The sequence below is a fragment of the Aotus nancymaae genome, unplaced genomic scaffold, assembly GCF_030222135.1.
Source record: "Aotus nancymaae isolate 86718 unplaced genomic scaffold, 86718_ANA_hifiasm-v0.15.2.pri h1tg000017l, whole genome shotgun sequence".
NCBI classification, from domain to species: domain Eukaryota; kingdom Metazoa; phylum Chordata; class Mammalia; order Primates; family Aotidae; genus Aotus; species Aotus nancymaae.
In genome coordinates, this window is record NW_026988429.1 from 9,081,713 (window position 1) to 9,101,198 (window position 19,486).

The window sequence follows — 19,486 nt, forward strand, 5'->3', positions numbered from 1 at the left end:
TAAATCATGTAAAATATTTTTTTTCTGACCACAATCACATGGAAATAGAGATCAATAAAAAGAAAATTTACAGACACATATAAAATAAAAAAGACACTCCTGGATGACTAATTGTCAAAGGAGAAATAAAAGGGAATTCAAATAATATCTTGAGATAAATAAATGGAAACATAAGCTTACCAAAACTTATGTGTTGCAGCAAAATGAGTTATAAGAGTAAAGTTTATAGAAATACATGCCTACATTAATAAAACAAAATAGCTAAAATAACCTAATGTCACCTGTCAAGGAAGTAGAATAGTGAAACATGCTAAGCCAAACATCAGCAAAAAGGAGTTAATAAACTTCAAAGCAGAAATAAAAAAGAAACTACAAAAACAATTGAAAAAGTAAATGATATTGAGGTTTTATTTTTTAAAAAAAGAAACTCAAATTTTAGAAACTTGTAAATAAGCTAGCTAATAAAAAATAAAGAAAACACAAATAAATAAAATTATAAATTGGCAGAGCAGACATTATTACCAGTACCGCAGAAATGCAAAGGAGTATAAGAAACTACCCTAAACAAGTATATGCCAACATACAGGATAATTTAGAAGAAATGGATATATTTCTAGAAACATACAACCTACCAAGACTGAATCATAAAGAAATAGAATATATGAATAAATAAATCATGAGTAAGGAGATTGAATCAGTAATCAAAATCCCCTTAAGAAAGAAATGCTCAGGACCTAATGTATTCACTGGTAAATTTACCCAAATATTTATTGTAATTATGACAATCATTCTCAAACTCTTCCAAACAATGGAAAAGGAGGAAACATTTTCAAACTAATTTTACAAGGCTATCATTACCCTAACACCAAAATTAGACAAAAGTTTTAAAATTAATAAAATTTATAGGCCAATATCCCTGATGAAATAGCATCAAGAATCCTCCACAAAATGCTAGCAAACCAAAATCAACAGCACATGAAAATGTTCATACACAATGTTTAAGTGAAATTTATACCTGGGATACAAGGATAATTTAATGTATGAAAATTAAAAAAGGTGTTACAGGGCCAGGCATGGTGGCTTATGCCTGTAATCGGAGCACTTTGGGAGGATGAGGTGGGCAGATCACTAGCTCAGAAGATCAAGACCATCCTGGCTAACATGCTAAAATCCTGTCTCTACTAAAAAGACAAAAAATTAGCAGGGCATGGTGGCACACACATGTCCCAGCTACTCGGGAGGCTGAGGAAGGAGAATCACTTGTACCTAGGAGTGGAAGTTGCAATGATCCAAGATTGTGCCACTGTACTCCAGCCCAGGTGACAAAGAGAGACTCTGTCTTTAAAAAAAAAAAAAAAAGGTGGTACACCACATTAACAGAAGGAAAGATAAAACCACACTATCATATCAATAAATACAGCAATAGCATTTGAAAAAATGCAACATCCATTCATGATAAAATTCTAAACAAATTGGGTATAAAAAGAATAAACCTCAACACAATAAAGACACATATGACAACACCACAGCTAATATTATACTCAGAGTAGCAAGCTGAAAACTTCTTATAAGGAAGCCCATTCTAACCACATCTATTCAATACAATACTAGATGTTTTAACCAGGTCAATTAAGCAAGAGAAATAAATAAAAGACATCTAATTGGATAGGAAAGAATTAAATTGTCTTTATATGCATATAACCCAATCTTATTCATAGAAGACATAAACACTCCCCCAAAAGAGTATTTGAATTAATAAATGGATTCAGTAAAGTCTCAGAATAGAAAATCATCATACCAAAATAGTAGTGTCTCTAAACAGTAACAAGAAACTATATGAAAGAGCAATCAAGACAGTGATTTCAGTCTTCTCCTGCCACTCTGGCCTGGGCTTGGCTAAGGTTCATGGATACCTGTGAGCCATCCAGTGAGTAGGCAACTCTGTGCTGCCAGACAATCCAGCTCAGGTCTCAGCATCCAGCACAGCTGTGCCCCTCCTCCTCCAAGAGAGAACAATGGCAGTTAAGAAGTAGGGCTAACATGCAGCTCCCACTTGGACAGATAGACCAACGTGTGGAGATTCACACTATGGACTTTTGCTCCAAGAACCACTGCAGAAATGTACCAGAAAACCTAAATAATTCACAGATCCTTGAAAGAAGCAGCACACTGCTGTAAATTCTCTGTGAAATAAGCCAGGCACAGAGGAGAAAATACGGCATGATCTCGTCCATATGTGAAATCTAAAGAAGTTGAGCTCATAGAAGCAAAAAGTTGAATGGTGGTTACTAGAGGACAGGCTAAGAAGGGAAAATGTTGGTTAAAATTTTAGTTCTGGAGATCTTTTAAACAGCATAGTTACTATAGTGAATAATGACATATTGCACACTTAAAAATTGTTAAGAGGGAGAATATTAAATATTCTCACCCCAAATATGTGAAGTGATGGATATGGTTTACAAGTTGATTTAATCATTTCACAATGTATATATATATCAAAACACTACATTTTATACCATAAAGATATAACATTTTTGTCATTTAAATCTTACAAAATTATATGTGTTTGGGAGGGAGGAGAGTTCTCAGCATATAACAGAATTAAAATAACTATTCTCAATTTATGTCTAACTATCTTCCTAACAGAAATTAGTTCTTCATATGTGTAAGAAAACATTTTACTGGTCCATTTTCAAGGCATGATAGGTCGAAATACTGGCCACCAGCCTGTGGATGTGACAAACCACATGGTTCATGCACCTAGAAAGTCATGATAAGCAAACAGGAGGTAGAAGAAGGGTCAGCCCATAAAAGGGAATAAAGTTTTATTCTTGGGAAATTGAAACTTAAGCAGAGAAGAGAACACAGAGTATGAACTTAGAGGGGACAGTGAAACTTAGGCCACGGCCAGGAAGATTGTAACCCTATAGTATTTGACCAATGAGGAACTGGAAGAGGGACTTGCATACAAGGAAATAAATTGCCTGCTGTAACCGCCCTGGGTGTGTGCCTGCCTACCAGGCACCCAGTCTTGCAAGACTGCCATTCAAAGTCTGACTTTCACTGTTCTCTGTATTTCTGAGTCCATTCTTTGGGTTTGGACAGGTGAATGTGCTTCCCACAAACTTGGGTGCTCATCTGGGATCTCTGCGCCTGGAGTGGGACTCCAGCTGACAGTGCAGACATTTCCTACCCAATTTTAGGTGGCTTGCTCTGTCCGGGCATCCCAGCTCCCTGCAGAGGCTATAGACAAACCTAACACTGTAATTTAGGAGGCAACAGAGGTGACACAGGGAGAAAAAGCAGGCACCACAGCAACCAGGCAACCTCATGCACAAGCCAAAATAGGAAAATTGGACTATAAGTACTTCTTTGGTGGTTGGGGATTTTTGGAATGCAAGGGGTGTGAATGAGAGGTATCCTAGATATGAAATGAATGCAGTTCCAATCTGTGGTTTTGTTTACCTATGAGGAAAATGACTGAGACTAATGAAGCGATTCTCAGGGTGTACAGAAAACCTCCAGTAGGGGGTGTTGAGTACATAGGGAAAATTCAGACACAGAGACAAACTGAAAATGGGAATCAGAAATTCTAGGCCTAGAGAACAAAGAAAAGAGGGAGCCAAAGAGACTTCCTCTGACATTCCCCAGTAGTCCCTCGGTGAGAATGTTGCAGGTTTGGAGGGACAACCCTCAAACTAGAAACAAAGAAAGAAAAGTTGACAAAGTATTGTTTCATCTAGCCCAAAGACCCCATTTGTAAGCCTTCAGCCTTTTGGCCTAAGTTTGGCACTGATGAAGATTGAGTGTGCCAAGCTTTAATTATCTCTATGAATGATAAAACCCCATCCTCACAAGAAGAGATAGGCTGCACTCTCTATTGGATGAAGGAATTAGCCCCCATGATCCCCCTCAAAAAAGAAAAAGAGCTTAGTAAAAAGCCCTTGCTCAGTGAAAAGTCCTGGGAGTCCCTATCATGTTTGTGCCTTTCATACATCTCTCAAAATAGGGGACAGGAAAATCAAGGAGCAGTAGGAGGGTTTGAGGAAGAAAGACCTGGAAACCATGGCAGAGCCAAACCAACTTCTCATTTAGATCCTTATCCAAATTTAAGAAAAGAATTAGAACAGTTTAAGAGGGATATTGAGAACTTCCTCATCTCTTTAAAATAGAAGACAGGTTCCTCCTTAGGGAAATTCCCATGGGACAGGAAGAGCTTGGCTTTGTAAATGCTCCTCTTACAAGTACGAAAGTTAGGAATTTCAAAAAGGTGATGAACCAACTGCAGGAAGATCCCCTTGGTTTAGCAGATCATCTGGACAAATTTCTAGGGCCCAGATTTTATACCTGGGCTGAAATGATACCTATTACAAATATTCTGCTCACAGGAGACGAAAAGAGAATGATTAGGAGAGCAGTCATAAGTATCTAGGAGACACGACACCCTTGTGGGCAAGGAATACCACCAGCTGTACAAAAAGTTCCAAATGTCAGTTCTGAATGGGATAATAATAATCCCAGGGATCAGGCCCAAATCAAGGACCTCAAGGAATCAATAATTAAAAGGATTAAAGAGTCCACTCCTAGGACACAAAATGTCTCAAAGGCATTCGAGATTCATCAAGACAAAGAAGAAACCTCCTCTGCATTCTTGCAGAGGCTCAAAGATCAAATGAGGAAATATTTGGATTAGATCCAGAGGACCCAGCAGGACAAGGCCTTTTGAAGGTTAACATTGTAACTAAAAGCTGATTTGACATTACTAAGAAACTACAAAAAGTAGATGAACAAAATGAGAACTCAATTGAGGAATTACTGAGGAAAGCTCAGAATGTCCTTGTATGGAGAGAGGAAGAGAAGCATAAACAGTGAAAATCATGTTTTCTGCTGTGGAAGAGGTAGTTAGAAAAAGGTTAGATAAAAATCTCCCTTGAAAGAGATGAAGGAATGATAAATTTCAACACAGAGAGAGAAGGGAAATGTAAGGAAAAGCTCCTAAGACTGTAATTGTATGTTACAGTGTGCAAAGCCAGAACATTTTAAAAGAGAATGTCCTGATAGAAAAAAGAAGAAAAGGTGATCTTCCTTATTACCTTTGATGAAGATTACAAGGGTCAAGGGTTCCTTCTGAGTATATTTCTTGATAAATTTGAGGGTGGGACACAAAGGGGAAAAAGTAACATTTTTGGTTGACACTGGGGCAGCTCGCTCCTCCCTAATTTACAAACCAAGGGGTACAGAACTCTCTAAGGAAAAATTGACAGTGTCGGGAGTAAAAGCAGAGGGATTTCAAGTTCCAATATTCAAGAAAATGCTATTTAGATTGGGACCAGAAAAAAATGAGGAATCACTTCTATATGTTCCTGAAGCAGAAACTAACCATCTCAGTCAAGACCTGATTGTGAGACTGGGTTTAGGATTAGGAATACAGGAGGGACAAATAAAAGTCATGATGGGCCTCCTAAAAGAGGAGGAGGAAAGAAAAATGGACTGCCTTGTGTGGGTTAGGGAAGGCAACAGGGACGGTTAAAAATCATGCCCTTACAGATTAAACTAAAACAACCAGGAGAAAACGATATCTTATTCCCATTGAAGGGAGAAAAGTTCTCCAACCAGTAATAGATGGATTGATTAGAGATGGAGTATTGGAAACTTGCATGATATGATATAATATCCCAGTTCTCACAGTTAAGAAGCCTGATGGGTCATATAGATTACTGCAAAATCTAAGGGCTATAAATCAAATTGTCCAAACCCACCACTCTGTGATACCTAACTCCTACACCCTCCTTAGTAAGATATCCTAAGAACATAAGTAGTTCAGTGTGGTGGATGTAAAAGATACATTCTGGGCACGTCCATTAGACTTTAGGAGTAGGGATCTCTTTGCATTTGCTTGGGACAATCCCGTAAGAGGGAGAAAACAACAGTACTGCTGGACTGGGCTGCCACAAGACTTCATGGAAGCCCCAAACTTATTTAGTCCAGTCTTAGAAAAAGTCCTGGAGGAATTCTCACCTTCCAGGGGAACCCAATTATTACAATATTATCTTTTAATTTCTGGGGAGAGGAGGGTTGAAGTATCAGAAACTGCCAAATGCTTGCTCAATTTCCTAGGAGAAAGAGGACTGCAAGTCTCCAATAATAGATTGCAATTTGTAGAAAAAGAAGCTAAATATTTAGGACACCTGATTAGTGAAGGGAAGCAGAGAATAAACCCAGAAAAAATATTGAGAACAGTGGATCTGCCTTTGCCAAAGCAAAGAAAGAACTCCGAAGATTTTTAGGTTTAACTGGCTATTGTAGGTTATGGATTGGCTCACATGCTCAAAAGACAAAGGTTCTGTGTCACAAGTTACTGGAAGTGGAACTCAATCCCTTGCAATGGTTCCCAGAGGAAAGTCAGGCAGTGGAAGAGCTAAAACAGCCCCTCATTACAGCCCCAGTCTTAGCCCTCCCATCTTTAGAGAAACCATTCTATCCATTTGTAACAGTAGACCAGGTGTAACCCTTGGGGCACTCACTCAAACCTGGGGAGGGAAGAGTAACCTATTGCTTTTGTCTCCAAGCTTATCAGTCCATTCTCTTGAGGGTGGCCTGAACGTGTGCAAGCAGTAGCTGCCACAACCCTGTTGGTAGAGGAAAGTTGAAAGCTAACCTTTGGTGGGGCCCTAACAGTGAGCACCCTACGTCAGGTTTGGAATATATTAAATAAAAAAGCTGGGAGATGGTTAACAGATTCTTAGATTCTAAAATATGAAGTCAAATTACTAGAAAAATATAATTTGATTATAAGAACAGATGCTTCCCTGAATCCAGCCAGTTTCCTATGGAAAGAATAGAAGGAAAAAAGGCATTAGACCATTACTGCTAAGATATCATAGAATACCAAGCCAAAGTTAGACCAGACCTTAGAGAAGCTCCACTACATGATGGGGTAAGGCTGTTTGTGAATGGGTCTGCCTGACTGATAGATGGCAAGTGACAATTATTATGCTACCATTGATGGAAACAAACACTCTTTATGTGAGAAAGGTAGATTACCTAATGGCTGTTTGCCTAAACCTGTAAATTATATGCTCTTAACTAGGCTGTAAAGCTCCTTGAAGGTCAAGAAAGCACTATATGTACTGACTCTAAATGTGCCTATGTGGTGATACACAGTTTTGGAAAAAATCTGGACAGAGAAGGGCTTAATAAATAGCAACAGAAAGGAAGTGATACATGGATAACTAGTCAAACAGGTCTTAAAGAGCTTTCTGCTTCCAGCAGAGATAGCTGTAGTTCTTATAAGTGGCCATCAGAAAGGGAACACTATGGAAGCTGTAGGGAACAGGCTTGCTGATGAAGCTACCAGACAAGCCTCTCCAGAGGAAGAAATTAGATTATTTAACCTAATCCCACACATCTGTAAGGTAATATTTGTCAAGGCCACCACATGAGGGGTGTCTGTCCCGCAGACCTTGACTCAGTGATGGATGAATAAAGTACACTGACACATGGATATTATGTTTTGTCAGTTTGGCTGAGGGTCCATGCCCACTTGCAGGCACCCTGGAGAGTGCTGGAAAGAGACAGCAGCCACTGGCCCTTACCAGCCAGAAAGACTTGCATTTATTTAGTAAGGTTTAATTAACAAAAGCTTGAGTCAACACAACGAGAGTGAAGAGACTAAAGGAAATTTTCTGAAGCCCAAAGCAAACACCATTAGTGGGTAATATCCCTGGTCAACCTCCCCGCAAGAGGACCATCAGGCTGAAAGGTTAGTTTTAAGACGAGTAAACAAGTTAGTTAGGTAAACTCCTCCACATACCCTAGCTATTTGCTTTACTTATTAACTAAATGTAAAGGGGATTTAGGCTGCAGTCAGCCAAGAACTATAGAAAAAACCTTAGGCCTTCCAAAAGGGTTTGAGACTATATTCTATAACTTTCTCTAATATTTTTCCCTTAATATTTTTGCCACCATCCTGAGTAAATTCCCACAAATATTAAGGCCTGAATTCACCAGAAAAGAGGAAAGGGAACTAGGCTAGATAGGGACCACTCAGACTGAAGATGAAAATTGGGTACTTCCTGCTGGGAGAGAAATGATAAGTAAACCCCTGATGAAAGAACAAATGCCTATATTACACAAAGAGAGTCATTGAGGACCCAGGCTCCATGTGATGCAATACTTAGGAATTATGGGTACATAGTGATTTAAACCCTTGCTAAACAAGTATGTGAAAGCTGTGTAACTTGCCAAAGGATAAACAAAAAAGCGATTAGAAAACAGGCCGTAGGAGGAAGTCCTCACAGACTAACTTCACTTCAGAGCATTCAAGTAGATTTTACAGAAATACCCAAAGTAGGAAGACTACAGTATTTGCTGGTGATCATAGATCACCTATATAGCTGTGTGGAAGCCTTTCTCCTTCCGATAGCCACTGCCAGGAATGTGGTCAAAATAATATTAGAACAGATTGTGACTAGATTTGGCCTGGTGGAAAATATTGATTTGGACAATGGGAGCCACTTTACCTCAAGGGTGCTAAGGGGAATTATGGAAGCTTTACACAGTAGATGGAATTATCACACCTCTTGGCATCCCCCTTCCTCTGGAAAGGTAGAGAGAATGAATCAAACTCTCAAACAGTATATTATCAAACTAATCTTAGAAGCTAAAATTCCCTGGACCAAATATCTCCCAATAGCACTCCTTAGGATTAGGATGGTCCCAAGAACAGACTTGGGATTGTCCCTCTATGAGTTATTATATGGGCTCCTGTATTTGGACAGAGCCACAGATCTCCTGCTATGGAAACCAAGGACCAATTCTTAAGAAACCATATACTGGCCATATCCTCCACCATGTTATCCCATAGGTTAAAAGGACTTCTGACTTAAACTTTGCCTTTTGAGTTAGCAGTTCACCACTTTTAGCCTGGTGACTTGGAAAGAAGGCAAGTGTCACCCAAGCTGGGAAGGTCCCCATCAACTGTTCCTGATCACTGAGATGACAGTGTGAACAACTGAATTGGGGTGAATTCACTATACTCAAGTCAAGGAACTGGTAAAAGAGACCTTGGAAAGGAGGAAAAAGACCAATGGAAAGTGGAAAGTGTACAGGTCAACTGAGGAACCCTTAAAGTTTACTCTAAGAAAAACTCAAAAAGGAAACACTGGCTGGCCCCATCTCTGGAGGTTAATATGGCTGGGATGGGTTACCATACAAGGACTAGAAGTTCAAAATGAAAATTGGCAGGGGACTCTTTCCTACCCAATCAGGTTAGTGATTAATGTGAGCAAGACAATAGCACCCCAGACTGTAAGATTTAATGCCTGCCAGGTTTTATCTTGTGGGAATTTAGAAAATTAGAGACAGTTCTCACAGATAGATAAATATCCTTGCCCTAAACCAGATACAGGTAACAGTAGGGCATCACACTGCCCCAGCTGGGATGAAGTATGGTGGACCACCCAATTTCAGGGTTGAACAGTAAACATGGGGTGGGTAACTCCAAGCTGGAGTCTCTTGAAGAATGGCCTATAACTGTTCAAGGGCTCACCACAAAATAACTGCCAGAATTTCAAATGCAAGCCTATATTCATCACCATTGACAATCCAGCCATTCTAGTCCAAGAACCAAAAGTAGCATCTCTGGTATATGGGTTAGGGGCAGAAATCACAGGGAAAGACCCCCAGAGCAATTTGTTCTCAAACTTTTCAAGAACTCAACCTTTCATTTGCCTGCAACTACTCAAACCCCAGAACCTAACAAACACTCTAGTTTACCAAATAATGACCCCAAAAGAATAGAAATAATTGAAGTAAAGGTTTTAAGGCAAACCTTAGACATTGAGACAGGGTACTTAGATGTGAATACCTGAGTGGAATGGGTTAAATTTTCAGTACAAACCCTCAAAAAGAGTAACAGCTACGTGTGTGCTGTGGGACAACCTCAGGCGCAGGTGGATCCATTTCCCCTAGGATGAGCTACTGATCCTGAAGTAATGCACTGCATGTTGGTTTTATACCAGGACAAAGATGCATGGTGAAATGAGACCTGTAAGAGTCTGCCATCGCTCTTTCCTGCATTGTGGAGGTCAGATCCCAGAGCATACCCTTGTTCTCTGTAGTGAATATGAACCACTCCTCTTGCCTCTCTAAGCAGGGGGCAGAGTTCAATAGGCCTATGAAGAACTCTCAACTTCAACCCACATCCTAAACGTAACTGATGAGTCAGACAATGGCAATTGCTCAGCTCTCCATATACTCCAGACTGATGTCTGGTGGTATCGCAGGAAGTGGAACCTCCATTACCTTTACCATCCAATCAGACTGGGACTTGTGCTTTAATTCACTTGGCCATTTCCTTCACCCTGGCATTCCATAAAATACTCCCAAGATACACATGGTCATCGAAACTGGAGAAACTTGACAAATTCTTTTGATCACAATATATACATTGACTCAATGGGAGTTTCTAGCAGGGTACCTAATGAATTTAAGGCCCAAAACCAAATAGATGCTGAATTTGAGTCAGCACCTTTCTGGTGGTCAATTATTAATAAAAATATAGATTGGATTAACTATATTATAATCAACAGAGATTCATCATTTATACTCAGGATGCCCTCAAAGGAGTGACTAACCAGTAAGATGCCACTAGCCAAATGGTCTGGGAAAACAGTCTTGTACTAGACATGATACTAGCAGAAAAAGGGGGCATATGTGTTATGTTGGATAGGAAATGTTGCACTTCCATTCCGAAAAATATTGCCCCAGATAGAACCATTACAAAAGCATTACAAGGACTGACACTCTTGCCAACGAACTGGCAGAATATGCTGGGATTGATGACTGATTGACAGGTTGGCTGGAAGGTTAGTTTGGGAAATGGAAAAGCAGTCCTTACATCTCTCATAATTGTAGCAGGGGTCTTAATGGCAGGGGGATGCTGTACTATCCCTTATACAAGGGAACCAGCACAATGCTTAATTGAAACAGCTATTAACAAACAAATGCCTATGACCCACCTGCAAAATAACTTACTGCTTTTAGACACCAAACTAGACTATGAAGAAGAAAGTAAATCAGTATTACAACAATTTGAGGACCGAAGGACCCAAAGATTAAAGTGAACATAAGACCAAAAGTGCAAAAAATCATAGGTGGGAACTTGTGAGAAAACATTTTAATGGTCCATTTCAAGGCATAATAGATCTAACTACTGGCAGCCAGCCTGCATACATGACAAACCACATGGCTTATGCACCTAGAAAGTCATGATAAGCAAACAGAATGTAGACAAGGGGTCGGCCAATAAAAGGGAATAAAGATTTGTTATTGGGAAATCAAAACTTAAGCAGGAAAAGGGACCTGGGTATAACCTTGTAAGGGGATAATGAAATATAGGCAATGCCCAGGAAGATTGTAACCCCATAGTATTTGACCAATGAGGAACTGAAGGAGGGATTTGCATGCTAGGAAATAAATTACCTGCTGTAACCTCTCCTGGTGTGCCTGCCTACCGGACACCCAATTCTGCAAGACCGCCATTAAAGGTGTTGCTTCTGCTGTTCTTTTTATCTCTGAATCCATTCTTTGGGTTGGATGGGTGAATGTGTTTCTCACAATATGTTTTAAGAAAATATCTGTTATGCTAAACTGAGACATTATTCTTAATGCAGAATAAGACATAGTTTTAAGAAGTTTGGGGCATTCTGAACGATTGGAGAAATTTTATTTAGTAGGAAAGGTAACGTAATTATTTTTCTAGAAATAAAGCAGTGGAAAATTCCAAGGGCCTAATTTCTTTTTTATATATTTAAATAATCTTTTTATTTTAGAATAGTTTTAGATTTATACAAAAGTTGCAAAGATTGTACAGAGTTTCTGTATATCTCATAGCTAGGTCCTCCTACTATTAGTGTCTTACTTTATTATGATACATTTGTCACAATTAATGAACGAATATGGATACATTATTGTTAACTAAAGCTTGAACTTTATATAGATTTTCTTAGTTTTTAACCAACATCTTTTTCTATTCCGGAGTCCAATACAAGATTAACACTTTACATTTAGTTGTCATCATATTTCTTAGTTGCCTCAGTCCTTGACAGTTTTTCAGACTTGTTCTGGTTTCAATGACATTGAAAATTTGGAATAATATTGGTCAGGTATTTTGTAGAATACCTCTTAAATGAAATGTATTTGATATTTTTCTTATGGTTAAAAAGGTTATAGGTTTCTGGAATGAAGATCACAGAGGTAAAATCCCATTTTGGTCAGATTATTTGAAAGATAAGGGTACACACTATCAATATGATTAACTACTGTTGATGCTGACATTGGTAACTTGGATGAAGTAGTTCTTATAAGTTTTCACCACTGTAAAGTCACTGACCTTTTTTTCATATGGTAGCCCACGAAGGAAGTCTCTATGTGTAGCTGATGCTTGTGGAATGATAACTATGTTCCACTTCCTTGAAGGCAGAATATCTACACAATTATTTGACATTCAGTACAGGAGATTTGTTCCTTCTTTCATACACACATACACACACACACACACTGCACATTTATGTGTGTGTATTACTGATATATATACTTGTGAGTTTTAATCATGAATACTGTTTTACACATGGGTATAGATATAAATATAGCCATAATAACTCATGGATATTTATTTTATATTTTAGATTATAATCTGATGCTATGTTATTGTTATTATTTTTATTTTGCTCAAAGTTTTCAAACTTTGGTCATTGGGAGATCTTATTGTATGTCTTATCTTGTGTATTTCCTCACCCAGCCCTAGAGTCAGCCATTTCTCCCAGAAGAGTCTAATTTTAAACTGAATATTTTACAGTGACTGAGTAGATGCACTAATTTATACCATTTCTGAAAGGAATTACTTATATTTTTGAAAGTTTAGAAATTCTAAGTTCTCCAACATTTGTTAACAATTACTCTTGCTGCAATTTAGAGAAAGTTATATGAGTTTATATGCATTTATTTTATTCTCTGCTATTTCATTCTTACCAATATCATTTTCTCATCTTCAATTATTTTTTCTTTTATTCAAGTTGCTTCCATTTTTCTATTAAATAAAAAAGTACAGGATGTGCTTCAAAGTCTTTGTATAAATGACATTTCTAGCTCTCCATTGCTCAAGTGTTCTGTCAAAGGTATTGGCACAGTGATGCAATTTTCATACTCTAGAAATGCAAATGGTTTGGTTTAAGGCATATTACATTTGCTTTTCAAATAGATGTCTTCTATTCAAACAGAATGGAACTAGAGTGTATTAGAAATCTCAGAATTACAGGCAACCGTCTTTCTACCACTTTCATACTAAATACAATTATTGCAAGCAGTGTACATAGAATGTCATGCTAATTTTTCTCCCAACATGAAAAAATATTGTTGACAATGCACTGCAACTTCCTGTGATGTTCTACATCAATGACAACCTCATTTTTTTCCCCATAGCTTACCAAGATTCTATTCAAATGAATCAACCTCATTTCACCTGATAATAGGAAACGAGGAGAGAACTGGTTATTTAAAACTCAAAGATCATCCTAAAGTTACAATGTATACAATTTGCAAATCTCCTTCTATCAACCATTTGCTTTTTATCAAAGTATTTATCAGAGTTGTCAACTCCTAGGAGAAATGTGTTAGAGGTGAATTACTCCTTCCTCCCCAAGCACTAAAATGTGAAAATTAGGAAAATCAAGAATCCTGGATCTTTCAGAATTGAACCAGCACTTAGAAACCATTCCATACTTTACAATCATCTCTTCTTAGAACATTGATAAGAAAGAATTCATTCTAGCCCTATTATTCCTTTCTAAAATTGAAGCCTAATGCTCACAGTAATCTAATTGAAAGGTGACATGATAATGTCCTCTATTTTTATCAGAGTCATTGCAAATAGAAGGGTTTCATTCTCATTTATCCAAAGCATGGCAAAACTGACAATAAAGAAAACAGAACCTAATTCCTGAATAAAAATAAATATAAGTATGACTACAAAAAATAGAGGCCACTGACAGCTCACTGAACACTAGGTTTCTATCTTCACTGTTCTATGTTGATGACAAGCTTTACATATTTTAAAATCCTCTTTCCTTAATTAGACAGTGAAGTTTTCAAATAGATTTAATGACTTATTTTAACATAAGAAAAATGAATATATTGAGTATTTGGCACATTTTTAGTCATTAGCATATTATCTTGAGACTTTTCATATTCATCATATAGATTTACAAACATTTCCTTCAGAGATTGCCCTCATCAGAGCTATATACTTTCATAACTTATTATAGTAGCCATTTGCTGTAGAAATGTACAAGGAAAGTCCTTTTCTCTTTCTCCATCTCTCTCTTTAACATATACTATGGATTTTCCAAATGGCCTTTTTTTTAAGTACCCATTGCCTAAAATATCATATTGCCATGTCTGTTTCCTCCAAAGAGACCGTTATTCTCTGAAATCATCTTGTTTGCTTATTTACTTACAATTTATTGTCTGCCTCACTTCATTAGAGCTTTAATTGCATAGGGGAAGTCTTTCCACTTTGGTTATAAATGTAGTCACAATATCTAGAACAATTTATTATGTGTAGTAGACATCCAGTAAATAATTTTACATCAACTTATGAACTAAGGGACCCAGCAAACAAGCAAGCAATATCAGAGAGTATAATTCTGGAAAAGTAAAAGGAGGTTACTCACAAAAGCTAACACAATTGTGTTGGATACACTGTCATTTTGGTATATAAGAATTCTAGGCACCAGGAAAAAGCTTATGAATTCAATCAACAAATATTAACACTAGTTTTGTGACCTGAATTTAGCCAGGCATTTACAATTAAGACATAGGAACAAGTGTCTTACTTTTATTGAATTCAAAATCTAAGCAGAGAAGAGACAAAAGTAAATAGATTATTATGAAAAATGGAAAGAAGCACTGTGTGAATAGTAAGCTTAGGGTGCTATGAGAGGCAAAGTTCTGAAAACAGGATGAAGGTGGGATTGAAGTGTATTCTCAAAAGGAGTATTGTATTAGGCAGTTCTTGCCTTGTTATAGAGAAATACTTGAGACTGGGTAATTTATAAGCAAAAGAGGTTTAGTTGTCTCACAGCTCTGCAGACTGCACAGGAAGTATGATGCTGAAATCTGCTGATGTTCTGGGGAGGCCTCGGGAAAGTTACAATAGTGGCAGAAGACAAACGGGAATTAGGCAAATCACAAGGCTAGAGTAGGAGCAAGAGAGATGAGTGAGGAGGTGCCACACACCTTTAACAACTACTTCTCTCAAGAAGTCACTCATTATTGCAAAGGTGGGACCAAAGGGATGGTGCAAAACCATTAGTGAGAAATACATCCTCATGATCCAATCACTTCCCACCAGACCACACTGCCAATACTAGGGATCACAATTGAACATGAGATTTAGGTGAAGACACACCTCCAAACCATATCAAGTATTTTACATATTAATTCCAGCTTGATATCATTTCATTAATAGTTATAGGTACTCAGTTGTTATTGCCTCAAAAATTCTTCAGCTCTGTATTCTTTCTCTAAAATGCATATCTAACATATATTGGACACTCCCTTCTGAAATACTCCATCTTTATATATACAGATATCCTTTATGTGTGTGTGTGTGTGTGTTTAAAGAATGTATGTAAAGGATTCTGTATTATATAAAGTATATCTGTGTGTGTGTATATATATGTACACACACACTCATAATTTATATATACATATAGACTTTGTGTGTATACTTTGCACATATATACATATACATACATACACATATATATGTGTATATATACTTTACACATATATACGTGTATATATATGTGTATGTATGTATATACCTTTAATCCTTTATTCTCTGTATGCTGTATTCTGAGTAATTTAATACAGTGTTCTAGTTCATTAATTCTTCCTATTCTGTGTCCAATCTGCTTTCTCAATCCACTTCCAATATGACCTTTAAGACTTTCAATTTTGGTTATTGTATTCTGATCTTCCAATTGATTTGTCTTAATCAGTTATTTAACTTTTTATACTATTCTATTTCCTGTAATTAATTTCAGTTTGGTTTTAAACATGAAAAGCACAGTTGCTTCCAAATCTCTGCCTGTTAATCCTTACATGTAAAGTTTATGCCAGTGTGTTTATAAAGATTCTTGTTTATAAGACTTTATGTCACAAACCATAAGCCTGGTAAACATTGATAGTTGGTGGTCCCTGACCTAGACAAAAAATCCAGAAGAAAATCGTATGAGTCTGCCTCAAAACACACTTTAAGGCTTACACATCCACTGCTGACACAGACTGCATATACTCAGAGTCACATCTGTGTGAAAGCTACATTTGAGACCACAATTTATCAGGAACAGCTTCTTCCCATTTTAATATTCTCTTTTCTTTTTCTTCTCCTGCTTGGCTTAATCTCTTCTCTAAAGCAATTTTGGATTAATGTAAAGAGATATATTTACTGCTGGTATTCTCTTTTCCTGAGAATATAGATCTTTGGAGAAAGCTTAATGTTAAAAAAATTCTATAAGACTTTCCATGTTGAGTTTTGCCCCAGACACTGCTGACTTGAAGCCCATGTCTGTGTGTATTACTGAAAATTATATTTCTGTATAGTCACATTGTGACAATAGAAATATTATATTGGAATAATTGCTGAATAGTAAGGGCCTCAAATGAAGAGCATTTCACAGACAATATTAATGTTCATAAATTGGTCAATAATCCCTCAGTGCCATTATCTAGTCTTGCAGATGCTGCAGTAAGGTGCAGGTCCTTTCAATCATATAAACTTGCCAAAATTTAGAGACATCTTGAAGCTTTAAACCTTTTCGTCATAGAATTTTTGATGCTTAGAAAAAGGTAATGGAGAAAAAGAAGAGGAGAAAGGGAGAAGAGGAGAGGAGAGGAGAGAGAAGGATGGGAGGAGAGAGAGGGATAGGAGGAGAGGGAAGGGATGTGGGGAGGAGGCAGGGAGGTGTAAAGGGAAGAGGCAGGGAGGGGGAAAGGGAGGAGAAGGGGAGGGGAAGTAGGAGTGGGAGGGGAGGAAGGTGGAGGGAAGGGGAGGGGAGAGGAGGGAAGAATGGAAGGGAAGGAGAGGCAAGTGAAGGGAAGGGAAGGGAAGAGAGGGGAAGTGAGGGGAGGGGAGGGGAGACTCAGTGACAAACATGATTGACCTCATAGAGGGGTCATAAATGTGGAGTTAAAAATTTGGCTTTCTCTATAGAATGCATCATTATCTAGCATCAATTTCTAAACATTCTATTTATTTAAAATAGATTGTATTTTCTTTTTACAAAATAAACAATTATCATTACAGGTTTAGGGTCATCTTATAAATAAATGACAGGTAAGTACATTATGAAAATAAATGCATCTTTTTGTTCTGGTCCAATTAATTACGAGAGTATTCTTTTTATTTTCTTGGAGGTTTTACAATGTAAAAGCTATAGCGAATGTAAAATATATGAAGAAAATTGTTATGTCATCTATTGAAAAAAGAGATAATACTTCCTGTCAATGGGGAAAAAAATCTTCAGAGAATAATTAACCTTTTCCTTTATTTCTATTCCTTTACTTCTGAGAAATCATATCTACTTGAACAAAAAAAAAAAAAAAAACTGTGCTATTTTCCAACTAGTGTGTGTCACTTCAGTAACAAATATTAAAAGTCTCTATGAAAAAAAAGTTGATATTTTGATAGATGTTGCATCTGCAGATGTAATCCTAAATCCATATGAAAGCAAAAAAAAAAGAGCCCAAATAGCCAAAGCAACCCTAAGCAAAAAGAACAAAGCTTAAGGCATCACTTTACCTGCTATCAAATTGTATTACAAGGCTATAGTAACCCAAACAGCATGGTACTGGTATAAAAACAGACACATGGATCCATGGAATAGAATAGAGAATTCAGAAGTAAAGCCACTTATCTACATCTAACTGAACTTTGACAAAGTCAACAAAAACATACACTGGGGAAAAGATACACCCTTTTCACTAAATGATGCTTTAAAAATTGGATTGTCATATGAAGAAGACTAAAATTAGATATGTACCATTTTTTGTTGTTTGATTTTTGTTTTGTTTTTAGATAGAGTCTCACTCTGTCACCCAGGCTGGAGTATAGTGGTGCAATCTCTGCAATCTCCACCTCCTGAGTTCAAGAGATTCTCCTGTCTCAGTCTCCTGAGTACCTGGAACTACAGGCTCCTGCCACCATACCCAGCTAATTTTTTGTATTTTTAGTAGAGACAGGGTTTCACTGTGCTGGCCGGGATGGTCTCAATATCCTGACCTCATGTTCTGCCTGCCTTGCCCTCCCAAAGTGCTGGAATTACAGACGTGAGCCACTGCCCTTGGCTGACCAGTATCTCCTATATATAAAAATAAATTTAAGATGAATCAAATACTTAAACTTAAGACCTGAAATTATAAAAACACTAGGGAAAAACCTAGGGAACCTCCCCTGAACATTGGTCTAGGCAAATAATTCATGGCAAAGACTTCAAAAGCACAAGTAACAAAAACAACAATAGAGAAATGGGACTTAATTAATTGCAAAACCTTTTGCACAGCAAAAGAAATAATCAGCAGAGTAAACACCATGCTGAATGGGAGAAAATATTTGCAAACTTGAATCTGACAGAAGACTCATATCCAGAATTTATAAGGAAATCAAACAATGGAAACAATAACAAAAATAACACCAATAAAAAGCAGGTGAAGGAAATGAATAGACATTTATCAAAAGATGACATACAAATGGCCAACAAGCATTAAAAAGTGTTCAACATCTCTAATGCAAAAGCAAATTAAAATCACAATAATATATGATCCACACTGCTCAGACTGGCTATTATTAAATAGTTAAAAAATAACAGATGTTGGCAAGGATATGGAGAAAAGGGAACAATTACACACTGTTGGTGGGAATTTAAATAAGCGGAACCTGTATGTAAAACAGTATGGAGATTTCTCAAAGAACTAAAAATAGTACCACCATTTGACCCAGCAATCGTATTATTGGGTACACACCCAAAGGAAAATAAATTATTTTATCAAGAAATACACACACTTGTATGTTTATCACAGCACTATTCATAATAACAAAGATATAGAATTGGGAGGCTGAGGCGGATGGATCACGAGGTCAAAAGATCAAGATCATTCTGGTCAACATGGTGAAACCTCGTCTCTATTAAAAATACAAAAAAAAAAATTAGCTGGGCATGGTGGCACGTACCTGTAATCCCAGCTACTCAGGAGGCTGAGACAGGAGAATTGCCTGAACCCAGGAGGCAGAGGTTGCGGTGAGCCAAGATCGCGCCATTGCACTCCAGCCTGGGTAACAAGAGGAGACTCTCAAAAAAAAAAAAAAAAAAAGATATTGAATCAACCTACATGTCTATTAAGGGATGATTGGCTAAACAAAATA